The sequence below is a fragment of the Schistocerca piceifrons genome, unplaced genomic scaffold, assembly GCF_021461385.2.
Source record: "Schistocerca piceifrons isolate TAMUIC-IGC-003096 unplaced genomic scaffold, iqSchPice1.1 HiC_scaffold_1772, whole genome shotgun sequence".
NCBI lineage: Eukaryota > Metazoa > Arthropoda > Insecta > Orthoptera > Acrididae > Schistocerca > Schistocerca piceifrons.
This window is the reverse complement of record NW_025727648.1, coordinates 119,004-132,319: the sequence shown is the minus strand read 5'-3', so window position 1 is coordinate 132,319 and position 13,316 is coordinate 119,004. Positions and strand designations below refer to the sequence as shown.

The window sequence follows — 13,316 nt, the reverse complement described above, 5'->3', positions numbered from 1 at the left end:
TCTAATATGAAGTACTCACTGACGATCCAAAGACGTTTCAGTATGTATGCGTCGGTACCACCGGGGCAGTGCCTAAGTATTGGAAAGTGAAGGCCGACAGTTAGAGCCTCACATGAAATATTTCATTGGCTTCCCACGAGTGCGTAATGCACAGCGTGGCTGTTGCTAGGAAACGGTCTCATTCGCCGTTCGTTAATATCTAGTTTTCTTTGCATCAATGTGAAAATGTTCCTATTACTAAATACAGTTTTGCTAGTCACAGTTCAAACTGGAAGCGACGGAAGAAAGCGGTCCAACGCGCCACATTGTTTCCCGAAAGCGAGGGTGCGTTTAGTACGCCACATCTGACATTGCGTCTCACATATTCTGAAACTGACATAATTCCATCCTACCGAAAAAAGAAACAGATTTCGGAGTGAGGTTCCTGAGGTCTTGCTAAAGATGGAAGTCACTGGAGCGCTTGTCTTGCGCGTCAGATTGGCCGAGCGGTCTAAGGCGCCAGATTTAAGCTCTGCTTCCCGTAAGGGAGCGTGGGTTCGAACCCCACATCTGACAATGCTATTTAAACATTCTGAAACTAACGTACTCCCTTGATCTTATAGAACAAGTAAATTACGCAGAAACACGCCGTGGAGATTTTACTAGAGACGACAGTGACAGCAGTGCGGGCGTCGCACGTCCGATAGCCCGAGCGGCCGAAAACAAATAGCGGAACATAGTTTCCTCGTGCCGGGTTTTAGCTCTTCTCACGGACGTTTCCGTGGTCGTTGTGTTGTGGCTCAGGGCTATTCCATTTTCCTTCCCTAAAAGGCAACGCGAGAGACTGTCAGGCAAATCCCAAGTGATCTGTACACGGACTAAGACGTCCGCACGTCTGCCAACATTCTCGCCAACTTGTATGCCGTGCCAACGACACGGGTTCATGTCCGATTACCGAAATTAGGCAGCGTTGGCCATGGTTAGTGCTCGGCTGGGTGACGAACTAGGAAGTCCGCGTGTGTTGGTTTCTTCAGTTTTGCCTTTTTCCTTAGTTTTTGGTGCTGCTGTGCGGTAATGGTACGGTCGAGCTCGCTGACCCCCCTCTTGCTCTCGGTACGCAAAGGCGCGAACGTGCGGCCACAGTCAAATGAAAGGGTCCGTTGTGTGTTTGTCGATGTGGACTCTCCCAGTCGTTTCTAGCGCCTGTCCTCTACATATACGCCCATTTGCAAGCGTCAGCTTTCGCGTCAGCCGAGCAAAGTCAAGACAAGTCGACACATGGAGACACACGATGCTGTGAATCGTAATCCGCACTAGCCTACGAAGGGAGAAGGGAAACCATTTGTACCGTTAAAAACACTCTCCTGCGTAAAGGAGACAACTTCCGTGCGATGTCCGGCCTTCGAACCCGGAGCAGCTACTTGGGAAGCAACCATGCTGACCGACACACCACCACCGCCTTCTGCTACGCGCTGCTTGCGCCATCATGTGTCGCCTTCCCTCCTGGCGCCAGAGGCCGAAGGCGATAGCGCTGCAGGCGCTCAACGCCGAGTGCAACGCGAGCACCACTGAACCCGATTTCCTGGCGCTGCTAGGGTGACATACTGTAACTAGGCGCAGAACTGACTTTCTCTGATAAATTGGCCCTTTAATGCACATCAGGGCGAACACGAAATTTCTAATATGAAGTACTCACTGACGATCCAAAGACGTTTCAGTATGTATGCGTCGGTACCACCGGGGCAGTGCCTAAGTATTGGAAAGTGAAGGCCGACAGTTAGAGCCTCACATGAAATATTTCATTGGCTTCCCACGAGTGCGTAATGCACAGCGTGGCTGTTGCTAGGAAACGGTCTCATTCGCCGTTCGTTAATATCTAGTTTTCTTTGCATCAATGTGAAAATGTTCCTATTACTAAATACAGTTTTGCTAGTCACAGTTCAAACTGGAAGCGACGGAAGAAAGCGGTCCAACGCGCCACATTGTTTCCCGAAAGCGAGGGTGCGTTTAGTACGCCACATCTGACATTGCGTCTCACATATTCTGAAACTGACATAATTCCATCCTACCGAAAAAAGAAACAGATTTCGGAGTGAGGTTCCTGAGGTCTTGCTAAAGATGGAAGTCACTGGAGCGCTTGTCTTGCGCGTCAGATTGGCCGAGCGGTCTAAGGCGCCAGATTTAAGCTCTGCTTCCCGTAAGGGAGCGTGGGTTCGAACCCCACATCTGACAATGCTATTTAAACATTCTGAAACTAACGTACTCCCTTGATCTTATAGAACAAGTAAATTACGCAGAAACACGCCGTGGAGATTTTACTAGAGACGACAGTGACAGCAGTGCGGGCGTCGCACGTCCGATAGCCCGAGCGGCCGAAAACAAATAGCGGAACATAGTTTCCTCGTGCCGGGTTTTAGCTCTTCTCACGGACGTTTCCGTGGTCGTTGTGTTGTGACTCAGGGCTATTCCATTTTCCTTCCCTAAAAGGCAACGCGAGAGACTGTCAGGCAAATCCCAAGTGATCTGTACACGGACTAAGACGTCCGCACGTCTGCCAACATTCTCGCCAACTTGTATGCCGTGCCAACGACACGGGTTCATGTCCGATTACCGAAATTAGGCAGCGTTGGCCATGGTTAGTGCTCGGCTGGGTGACGAACTAGGAAGTCCGCGTGTGTTGGTTTCTTCAGTTTTGCCTTTTTCCTTAGTTTTTGGTGCTGCTGTGCGGTAATGGTACGGTCCAGCTCGCTGACCCCCCTCTTGCTCTCGGTACGCAAAGGCGCGAACGTGCGGCCACAGTCAAATGAAAGGGTCCGTTGTGTGTTTGTCGATGTGGACTCTCCCAGTCGTTTCTAGCGCCTGTCCTCTACATATACGCCCATTTGCAAGCGTCAGCTTTCGCGTCAGCCGAGCAAAGTCAAGACAAGTCGACACATGGAGACACACGATGCTGTGAATCGTAATCCGCACTAGCCTACGAAGGGAGAAGGGAAACCATTTGTACCGTTAAAAACACTCTCCTGCGTAAAGGAGACAACTTCCGTGCGATGTCCGGCCTTCGAACCCGGAGCAGCTACTTGGGAAGCAACCATGCTGACCGACACACCACCACCGCCTTCTGCTACGCGCTGCTTGCGCCATCATGTGTCGCCTTCCCTCCTGGCGCCAGAGGCCGAAGGCGATAGCGCTGCAGGCGCTCAACGCCGAGTGCAACGCGAGCACCACTGAACCCGATTTCCTGGCGCTGCTAGGGTGACATACTGTAACTAGGCGCAGAACTGACTTTCTCTGATAAATTGGCCCTTTAATGCACATCAGGGCGAACACGAAATTTCTAATATGAAGTACTCACTGACGATCCAAAGACGTTTCAGTATGTATGCGTCGGTACCACCGGGGCAGTGCCTAAGTATTGGAAAGTGAAGGCCGACAGTTAGAGCCTCACATGAAATATTTCATTGGCTTCCCACGAGTGCGTAATGCACAGCGTGGCTGTTGCTAGGAAACGGTCTCATTCGCCGTTCGTTAATATCTAGTTTTCTTTGCATCAATGTGAAAATGTTCCTATTACTAAATACAGTTTTGCTAGACACAGTTCAAACTGGAAGCGACGGAAGAAAGCGGTCCAACGCGCCACATTGTTTCCCGAAAGCGAGGGTGCGTTTAGTACGCCACATCTGACATTGCGTCTCACATATTCTGAAACTGACATAATTCCATCCTACCGAAAAAAGAAACAGATTTCGGAGTGAGGTTCCTGAGGTCTTGCTAAAGATGGAAGTCACTGGAGCGCTTGTCTTGCGCGTCAGATTGGCCGAGCGGTCTAAGGCGCCAGATTTAAGCTCTGCTTCCCGTAAGGGAGCGTGGGTTCGAACCCCACATCTGACAATGCTATTTAAACATTCTGAAACTAACGTACTCCCTTGATCTTATAGAACAAGTAAATTACGCAGAAACACGCCGTGGAGATTTTACTAGAGACGACAGTGACAGCAGTGCGGGCGTCGCACGTCCGATAGCCCGAGCGGCCGAAAACAAATAGCGGAACATAGTTTCCTCGTGCCGGGTTTTAGCTCTTCTCACGGACGTTTCCGTGGTCGTTGTGTTGTGGCTCAGGGCTATTCCATTTTCCTTTCCTAAAAGGCAACGCGAGAGACTGTCAGGCAAATCCCAAGTGATCTGTACACGGACTAAGACGTCCGCACGTCTGCCAACATTCTCGCCAACTTGTATGCCGTGCCAACGACACGGGTTCATGTCCGATTACCGAAATTAGGCAGCGTTGGCCATGGTTAGTGCTCGGCTGGGTGACGAACTAGGAAGTCCGCGTGTGTTGGTTTCTTCAGTTTTGCCTTTTTCCTTAGTTTTTGGTGCTGCTGTGCGGTAATGGTACGGTCCAGCTCGCTGACCCCCCTCTTGCTCTCGGTACGCAAAGGCGCGAACGTGCGGCCACAGTCAAATGAAAGGGTCCGTTGTGTGTTTGTCGATGTGGACTCTCCCAGTCGTTTCTAGCGCCTGTCCTCTACATATACGCCCATTTGCAAGCGTCAGCTTTCGCGTCAGCCGAGCAAAGTCAAGACAAGTCGACACATGGAGACACACGATGCTGTGAATCGTAATCCGCACTAGCCTACGAAGGGAGAAGGGAAACCATTTGTACCGTTAAAAACACTCTCCTGCGTAAAGGAGACAACTTCCGTGCGATGTCCGGCCTTCGAACCCGGAGCAGCTACTTGGGAAGCAACCATGCTGACCGACACACCACCACCGCCTTCTGCTACGCGCTGCTTGCGCCATCATGTGTCGCCTTCCCTCCTGGCGCCAGAGGCCGAAGGCGATAGCGCTGCAGGCGCTCAACGCCGAGTGCAACGCGAGCACCACTGAACCCGATTTCCTGGCGCTGCTAGGGTGACATACTGTAACTAGGCGCAGAACTGACTTTCTCTGATAAATTGGCCCTTTAATGCACATCAGGGCGAACACGAAATTTCTAATATGAAGTACTCACTGACGATCCAAAGACGTTTCAGTATGTATGCGTCGGTACCACCGGGGCAGTGCCTAAGTATTGGAAAGTGAAGGCCGACAGTTAGAGCCTCACATGAAATATTTCATTGGCTTCCCACGAGTGCGTAATGCACAGCGTGGCTGTTGCTAGGAAACGGTCTCATTCGCCGTTCGTTAATATCTAGTTTTCTTTGCATCAATGTGAAAATGTTCCTATTACTAAATACAGTTTTGCTAGTCACAGTTCAAACTGGAAGCGACGGAAGAAAGCGGTCCAACGCGCCACATTGTTTCCCGAAAGCGAGGGTGCGTTTAGTACGCCACATCTGACATTGCGTCTCACATATTCTGAAACTGACATAATTCCATCCTACCGAAAAAAGAAACAGATTTCGGAGTGAGGTTCCTGAGGTCTTGCTAAAGATGGAAGTCACTGGAGCGCTTGTCTTGCGCGTCAGATTGGCCGAGCGGTCTAAGGCGCCAGATTTAAGCTCTGCTTCCCGTAAGGGAGCGTGGGTTCGAACCCCACATCTGACAATGCTATTTAAACATTCTGAAACTAACGTACTCCCTTGATCTTATAGAACAAGTAAATTACGCAGAAACACGCCGTGGAGATTTTACTAGAGACGACAGTGACAGCAGTGCGGGCGTCGCACGTCCGATAGCCCGAGCGGCCGAAAACAAATAGCGGAACATAGTTTCCTCGTGCCGGGTTTTAGCTCTTCTCACGGACGTTTCCGTGGTCGTTGTGTTGTGGCTCAGGGCTATTCCATTTTCCTTCCCTAAAAGGCAACGCGAGAGACTGTCAGGCAAATCCCAAGTGATCTGTACACGGACTAAGACGTCCGCACGTCTGCCAACATTCTCGCCAACTTGTATGCCGTGCCAACGACACGGGTTCATGTCCGATTACCGAAATTAGGCAGCGTTGGCCATGGTTAGTGCTCGGCTGGGTGACGAACTAGGAAGTCCGCGTGTGTTGGTTTCTTCAGTTTTGCCTTTTTCCTTAGTTTTTGGTGCTGCTGTGCGGTAATGGTACGGTCGAGCTCGCTGACCCCCCTCTTGCTCTCGGTACGCAAAGGCGCGAACGTGCGGCCACAGTCAAATGAAAGGGTCCGTTGTGTGTTTGTCGATGTGGACTCTCCCAGTCGTTTCTAGCGCCTGTCCTCTACATATACGCCCATTTGCAAGCGTCAGCTTTCGCGTCAGCCGAGCAAAGTCGAGACAAGTCGACACATGGAGACACACGATGCTGTGAATCGTAATCCGCACTAGCCTACGAAGGGAGAAGGGAAACCATTTGTACCGTTAAAAACACTCTCCTGCGTAAAGGAGACAACTTCCGTGCGATGTCCGGCCTTCGAACCCGGAGCAGCTACTTGGGAAGCAACCATGCTGACCGACACACCACCACCGCCTTCTGCTACGCGCTGCTTGCGCCATCATGTGTCGCCTTCCCTCCTGGCGCCAGAGGCCGAAGGCGATAGCGCTGCAGGCGCTCAACGCCGAGTGCAACGCGAGCACCACTGAACCCGATTTCCTGGCGCTGCTAGGGTGACATACTGTAACTAGGCGCAGAACTGACTTTCTCTGATAAATTGGCCCTTTAATGCACATCAGGGCGAACACGAAATTTCTAATATGAAGTACTCACTGACGATCCAAAGACGTTTCAGTATGTATGCGTCGGTACCACCGGGGCAGTGCCTAAGTATTGGAAAGTGAAGGCCGACAGTTAGAGCCTCACATGAAATATTTCATTGGCTTCCCACGAGTGCGTAATGCACAGCGTGGCTGTTGCTAGGAAACGGTCTCATTCGCCGTTCGTTAATATCTAGTTTTCTTTGCATCAATGTGAAAATGTTCCTATTACTAAATACAGTTTTGCTAGACACAGTTCAAACTGGAAGCGACGGAAGAAAGCGGTCCAACGCGCCACATTGTTTCCCGAAAGCGAGGGTGCGTTTAGTACGCCACATCTGACATTGCGTCTCACATATTCTGAAACTGACATAATTCCATCCTACCGAAAAAAGAAACAGATTTCGGAGTGAGGTTCCTGAGGTCTTGCTAAAGATGGAAGTCACTGGAGCGCTTGTCTTGCGCGTCAGATTGGCCGAGCGGTCTAAGGCGCCAGATTTAAGCTCTGCTTCCCGTAAGGGAGCGTGGGTTCGAACCCCACATCTGACAATGCTATTTAAACATTCTGAAACTAACGTACTCCCTTGATCTTATAGAACAAGTAAATTACGCAGAAACACGCCGTGGAGATTTTACTAGAGACGACAGTGACAGCAGTGCGGGCGTCGCACGTCCGATAGCCCGAGCGGCCGAAAACAAATAGCGGAACATAGTTTCCTCGTGCCGGGTTTTAGCTCTTCTCACGGACGTTTCCGTGGTCGTTGTGTTGTGGCTCAGGGCTATTCCATTTTCCTTTCCTAAAAGGCAACGCGAGAGACTGTCAGGCAAATCCCAAGTGATCTGTACACGGACTAAGACGTCCGCACGTCTGCCAACATTCTCGCCAACTTGTATGCCGTGCCAACGACACGGGTTCATGTCCGATTACCGAAATTAGGCAGCGTTGGCCATGGTTAGTGCTCGGCTGGGTGACGAACTAGGAAGTCCGCGTGTGTTGGTTTCTTCAGTTTTGCCTTTTTCCTTAGTTTTTGGTGCTGCTGTGCGGTAATGGTACGGTCCAGCTCGCTGACCCCCCTCTTGCTCTCGGTACGCAAAGGCGCGAACGTGCGGCCACAGTCAAATGAAAGGGTCCGTTGTGTGTTTGTCGATGTGGACTCTCCCAGTCGTTTCTAGCGCCTGTCCTCTACATATACGCCCATTTGCAAGCGTCAGCTTTCGCGTCAGCCGAGCAAAGTCAAGACAAGTCGACACATGGAGACACACGATGCTGTGAATCGTAATCCGCACTAGCCTACGAAGGGAGAAGGGAAACCATTTGTACCGTTAAAAACACTCTCCTGCGTAAAGGAGACAACTTCCGTGCGATGTCCGGCCTTCGAACCCGGAGCAGCTACTTGGGAAGCAACCATGCTGACCGACACACCACCACCGCCTTCTGCTACGCGCTGCTTGCGCCATCATGTGTCGCCTTCCCTCCTGGCGCCAGAGGCCGAAGGCGATAGCGCTGCAGGCGCTCAACGCCGAGTGCAACGCGAGCACCACTGAACCCGATTTCCTGGCGCTGCTAGGGTGACATACTGTAACTAGGCGCAGAACTGACTTTCTCTGATAAATTGGCCCTTTAATGCACATCAGGGCGAACACGAAATTTCTAATATGAAGTACTCACTGACGATCCAAAGACGTTTCAGTATGTATGCGTCGGTACCACCGGGGCAGTGCCTAAGTATTGGAAAGTGAAGGCCGACAGTTAGAGCCTCACATGAAATATTTCATTGGCTTCCCACGAGTGCGTAATGCACAGCGTGGCTGTTGCTAGGAAACGGTCTCATTCGCCGTTCGTTAATATCTAGTTTTCTTTGCATCAATGTGAAAATGTTCCTATTACTAAATACAGTTTTGCTAGTCACAGTTCAAACTGGAAGCGACGGAAGAAAGCGGTCCAACGCGCCACATTGTTTCCCGAAAGCGAGGGTGCGTTTAGTACGCCACATCTGACATTGCGTCTCACATATTCTGAAACTGACATAATTCCATCCTACCGAAAAAAGAAACAGATTTCGGAGTGAGGTTCCTGAGGTCTTGCTAAAGATGGAAGTCACTGGAGCGCTTGTCTTGCGCGTCAGATTGGCCGAGCGGTCTAAGGCGCCAGATTTAAGCTCTGCTTCCCGTAAGGGAGCGTGGGTTCGAACCCCACATCTGACAATGCTATTTAAACATTCTGAAACTAACGTACTCCCTTGATCTTATAGAACAAGTAAATTACGCAGAAACACGCCGTGGAGATTTTACTAGAGACGACAGTGACAGCAGTGCGGGCGTCGCACGTCCGATAGCCCGAGCGGCCGAAAACAAATAGCGGAACATAGTTTCCTCGTGCCGGGTTTTAGCTCTTCTCACGGACGTTTCCGTGGTCGTTGTGTTGTGGCTCAGGGCTATTCCATTTTCCTTCCCTAAAAGGCAACGCGAGAGACTGTCAGGCAAATCCCAAGTGATCTGTACACGGACTAAGACGTCCGCACGTCTGCCAACATTCTCGCCAACTTGTATGCCGTGCCAACGACACGGGTTCATGTCCGATTACCGAAATTAGGCAGCGTTGGCCATGGTTAGTGCTCGGCTGGGTGACGAACTAGGAAGTCCGCGTGTGTTGGTTTCTTCAGTTTTGCCTTTTTCCTTAGTTTTTGGTGCTGCTGTGCGGTAATGGTACGGTCGAGCTCGCTGACCCCCCTCTTGCTCTCGGTACGCAAAGGCGCGAACGTGCGGCCACAGTCAAATGAAAGGGTCCGTTGTGTGTTTGTCGATGTGGACTCTCCCAGTCGTTTCTAGCGCCTGTCCTCTACATATACGCCCATTTGCAAGCGTCAGCTTTCGCGTCAGCCGAGCAAAGTCGAGACAAGTCGACACATGGAGACACACGATGCTGTGAATCGTAATCCGCACTAGCCTACGAAGGGAGAAGGGAAACCATTTGTACCGTTAAAAACACTCTCCTGCGTAAAGGAGACAACTTCCGTGCGATGTCCGGCCTTCGAACCCGGAGCAGCTACTTGGGAAGCAACCATGCTGACCGACACACCACCACCGCCTTCTGCTACGCGCTGCTTGCGCCATCATGTGTCGCCTTCCCTCCTGGCGCCAGAGGCCGAAGGCGATAGCGCTGCAGGCGCTCAACGCCGAGTGCAACGCGAGCACCACTGAACCCGATTTCCTGGCGCTGCTAGGGTGACATACTGTAACTAGGCGCAGAACTGACTTTCTCTGATAAATTGGCCCTTTAATGCACATCAGGGCGAACACGAAATTTCTAATATGAAGTACTCACTGACGATCCAAAGACGTTTCAGTATGTATGCGTCGGTACCACCGGGGCAGTGCCTAAGTATTGGAAAGTGAAGGCCGACAGTTAGAGCCTCACATGAAATATTTCATTGGCTTCCCACGAGTGCGTAATGCACAGCGTGGCTGTTGCTAGGAAACGGTCTCATTCGCCGTTCGTTAATATCTAGTTTTCTTTGCATCAATGTGAAAATGTTCCTATTACTAAATACAGTTTTGCTAGACACAGTTCAAACTGGAAGCGACGGAAGAAAGCGGTCCAACGCGCCACATTGTTTCCCGAAAGCGAGGGTGCGTTTAGTACGCCACATCTGACATTGCGTCTCACATATTCTGAAACTGACATAATTCCATCCTACCGAAAAAAGAAACAGATTTCGGAGTGAGGTTCCTGAGGTCTTGCTAAAGATGGAAGTCACTGGAGCGCTTGTCTTGCGCGTCAGATTGGCCGAGCGGTCTAAGGCGCCAGATTTAAGCTCTGCTTCCCGTAAGGGAGCGTGGGTTCGAACCCCACATCTGACAATGCTATTTAAACATTCTGAAACTAACGTACTCCCTTGATCTTATAGAACAAGTAAATTACGCAGAAACACGCCGTGGAGATTTTACTAGAGACGACAGTGACAGCAGTGCGGGCGTCGCACGTCCGATAGCCCGAGCGGCCGAAAACAAATAGCGGAACATAGTTTCCTCGTGCCGGGTTTTAGCTCTTCTCACGGACGTTTCCGTGGTCGTTGTGTTGTGGCTCAGGGCTATTCCATTTTCCTTCCCTAAAAGGCAACGCGAGAGACTGTCAGGCAAATCCCAAGTGATCTGTACACGGACTAAGACGTCCGCACGTCTGCCAACATTCTCGCCAACTTGTATGCCGTGCCAACGACACGGGTTCATGTCCGATTACCGAAATTAGGCAGCGTTGGCCATGGTTAGTGCTCGGCTGGGTGACGAACTAGGAAGTCCGCGTGTGTTGGTTTCTTCAGTTTTGCCTTTTTCCTTAGTTTTTGGTGCTGCTGTGCGGTAATGGTACGGTCCAGCTCGCTGACCCCCCTCTTGCTCTCGGTACGCAAAGGCGCGAACGTGCGGCCACAGTCAAATGAAAGGGTCCGTTGTGTGTTTGTCGATGTGGACTCTCCCAGTCGTTTCTAGCGCCTGTCCTCTACATATACGCCCATTTGCAAGCGTCAGCTTTCGCGTCAGCCGAGCAAAGTCAAGACAAGTCGACACATGGAGACACACGATGCTGTGAATCGTAATCCGCACTAGCCTACGAAGGGAGAAGGGAAACCATTTGTACCGTTAAAAACACTCTCCTGCGTAAAGGAGACAACTTCCGTGCGATGTCCGGCCTTCGAACCCGGAGCAGCTACTTGGGAAGCAACCATGCTGACCGACACACCACCACCGCCTTCTGCTACGCGCTGCTTGCGCCATCATGTGTCGCCTTCCCTCCTGGCGCCAGAGGCCGAAGGCGATAGCGCTGCAGGCGCTCAACGCCGAGTGCAACGCGAGCACCACTGAACCCGATTTCCTGGCGCTGCTAGGGTGACATACTGTAACTAGGCGCAGAACTGACTTTCTCTGATAAATTGGCCCTTTAATGCACATCAGGGCGAACACGAAATTTCTAATATGAAGTACTCACTGACGATCCAAAGACGTTTCAGTATGTATGCGTCGGTACCACCGGGGCAGTGCCTAAGTATTGGAAAGTGAAGGCCGACAGTTAGAGCCTCACATGAAATATTTCATTGGCTTCCCACGAGTGCGTAATGCACAGCGTGGCTGTTGCTAGGAAACGGTCTCATTCGCCGTTCGTTAATATCTAGTTTTCTTTGCATCAATGTGAAAATGTTCCTATTACTAAATACAGTTTTGCTAGTCACAGTTCAAACTGGAAGCGACGGAAGAAAGCGGTCCAACGCGCCACATTGTTTCCCGAAAGCGAGGGTGCGTTTAGTACGCCACATCTGACATTGCGTCTCACATATTCTGAAACTGACATAATTCCATCCTACCGAAAAAAGAAACAGATTTCGGAGTGAGGTTCCTGAGGTCTTGCTAAAGATGGAAGTCACTGGAGCGCTTGTCTTGCGCGTCAGATTGGCCGAGCGGTCTAAGGCGCCAGATTTAAGCTCTGCTTCCCGTAAGGGAGCGTGGGTTCGAACCCCACATCTGACAATGCTATTTAAACATTCTGAAACTAACGTACTCCCTTGATCTTATAGAACAAGTAAATTACGCAGAAACACGCCGTGGAGATTTTACTAGAGACGACAGTGACAGCAGTGCGGGCGTCGCACGTCCGATAGCCCGAGCGGCCGAAAACAAATAGCGGAACATAGTTTCCTCGTGCCGGGTTTTAGCTCTTCTCACGGACGTTTCCGTGGTCGTTGTGTTGTGGCTCAGGGCTATTCCATTTTCCTTCCCTAAAAGGCAACGCGAGAGACTGTCAGGCAAATCCCAAGTGATCTGTACACGGACTAAGACGTCCGCACGTCTGCCAACATTCTCGCCAACTTGTATGCCGTGCCAACGACACGGGTTCATGTCCGATTACCGAAATTAGGCAGCGTTGGCCATGGTTAGTGCTCGGCTGGGTGACGAACTAGGAAGTCCGCGTGTGTTGGTTTCTTCAGTTTTGCCTTTTTCCTTAGTTTTTGGTGCTGCTGTGCGGTAATGGTACGGTCCAGCTCGCTGACCCCCCTCTTGCTCTCGGTACGCAAAGGCGCGAACGTGCGGCCACAGTCAAATGAAAGGGTCCGTTGTGTGTTTGTCGATGTGGACTCTCCCAGTCGTTTCTAGCGCCTGTCCTCTACATATACGCCCATTTGCAAGCGTCAGCTTTCGCGTCAGCCGAGCAAAGTCGAGACAAGTCGACACATGGAGACACACGATGCTGTGAATCGTAATCCGCACTAGCCTACGAAGGGAGAAGGGAAACCATTTGTACCGTTAAAAACACTCTCCTGCGTAAAGGAGACAACTTCCGTGCGATGTCCGGCCTTCGAACCCGGAGCAGCTACTTGGGAAGCAACCATGCTGACCGACACACCACCACCGCCTTCTGCTACGCGCTGCTTGCGCCATCATGTGTCGCCTTCCCTCCTGGCGCCAGAGGCCGAAGGCGATAGCGCTGCAGGCGCTCAACGCCGAGTGCAACGCGAGCACCACTGAACCCGATTTCCTGGCGCTGCTAGGGTGACATACTGTAACTAGGCGCAGAACTGACTTTCTCTGATAAATTGGCCCTTTAATGCACATCAGGGCGAACACGAAATTTCTAATATGAAGTACTCACTGACGATCCAAAGACGTTTCAGTATGTATGCGTCGGTACCACCGGGGCA

At 51.1% G+C, this 13,316-nt stretch overlaps 8 non-coding genes across 8 annotated transcripts; all 8 read left to right on the top strand.

The window, feature by feature from the left end:
• Positions 1–471: 471 nt before the first annotated feature.
• Trnal-uaa lies at positions 472–555 on the top strand. The gene has a single exon. It is a non-coding gene; the product is annotated as a tRNA-Leu (tRNA).
• A 1,572-nt stretch (positions 556–2,127) lies between these two features.
• Positions 2,128–2,211, top strand: Trnal-uaa. Its single transcript has one exon. It is a non-coding gene; the product is annotated as a tRNA-Leu (tRNA).
• A 1,572-nt stretch (positions 2,212–3,783) lies between these two features.
• On the top strand, positions 3,784–3,867 carry Trnal-uaa. Its single transcript has one exon. It is a non-coding gene; the product is annotated as a tRNA-Leu (tRNA).
• A 1,572-nt stretch (positions 3,868–5,439) lies between these two features.
• Trnal-uaa lies at positions 5,440–5,523 on the top strand. The gene has a single exon. It is a non-coding gene; the product is annotated as a tRNA-Leu (tRNA).
• A 1,572-nt stretch (positions 5,524–7,095) lies between these two features.
• Positions 7,096–7,179, top strand: Trnal-uaa. Its single transcript has one exon. It is a non-coding gene; the product is annotated as a tRNA-Leu (tRNA).
• Positions 7,180–8,751: 1,572 nt separating this feature from the next.
• Trnal-uaa lies at positions 8,752–8,835 on the top strand. Its single transcript has one exon. It is a non-coding gene; the product is annotated as a tRNA-Leu (tRNA).
• Positions 8,836–10,407: 1,572 nt separating this feature from the next.
• Trnal-uaa lies at positions 10,408–10,491 on the top strand. Its single transcript has one exon. It is a non-coding gene; the product is annotated as a tRNA-Leu (tRNA).
• Positions 10,492–12,063: 1,572 nt separating this feature from the next.
• On the top strand, positions 12,064–12,147 carry Trnal-uaa. The gene has a single exon. It is a non-coding gene; the product is annotated as a tRNA-Leu (tRNA).
• Positions 12,148–13,316: the final 1,169 nt, after the last annotated feature.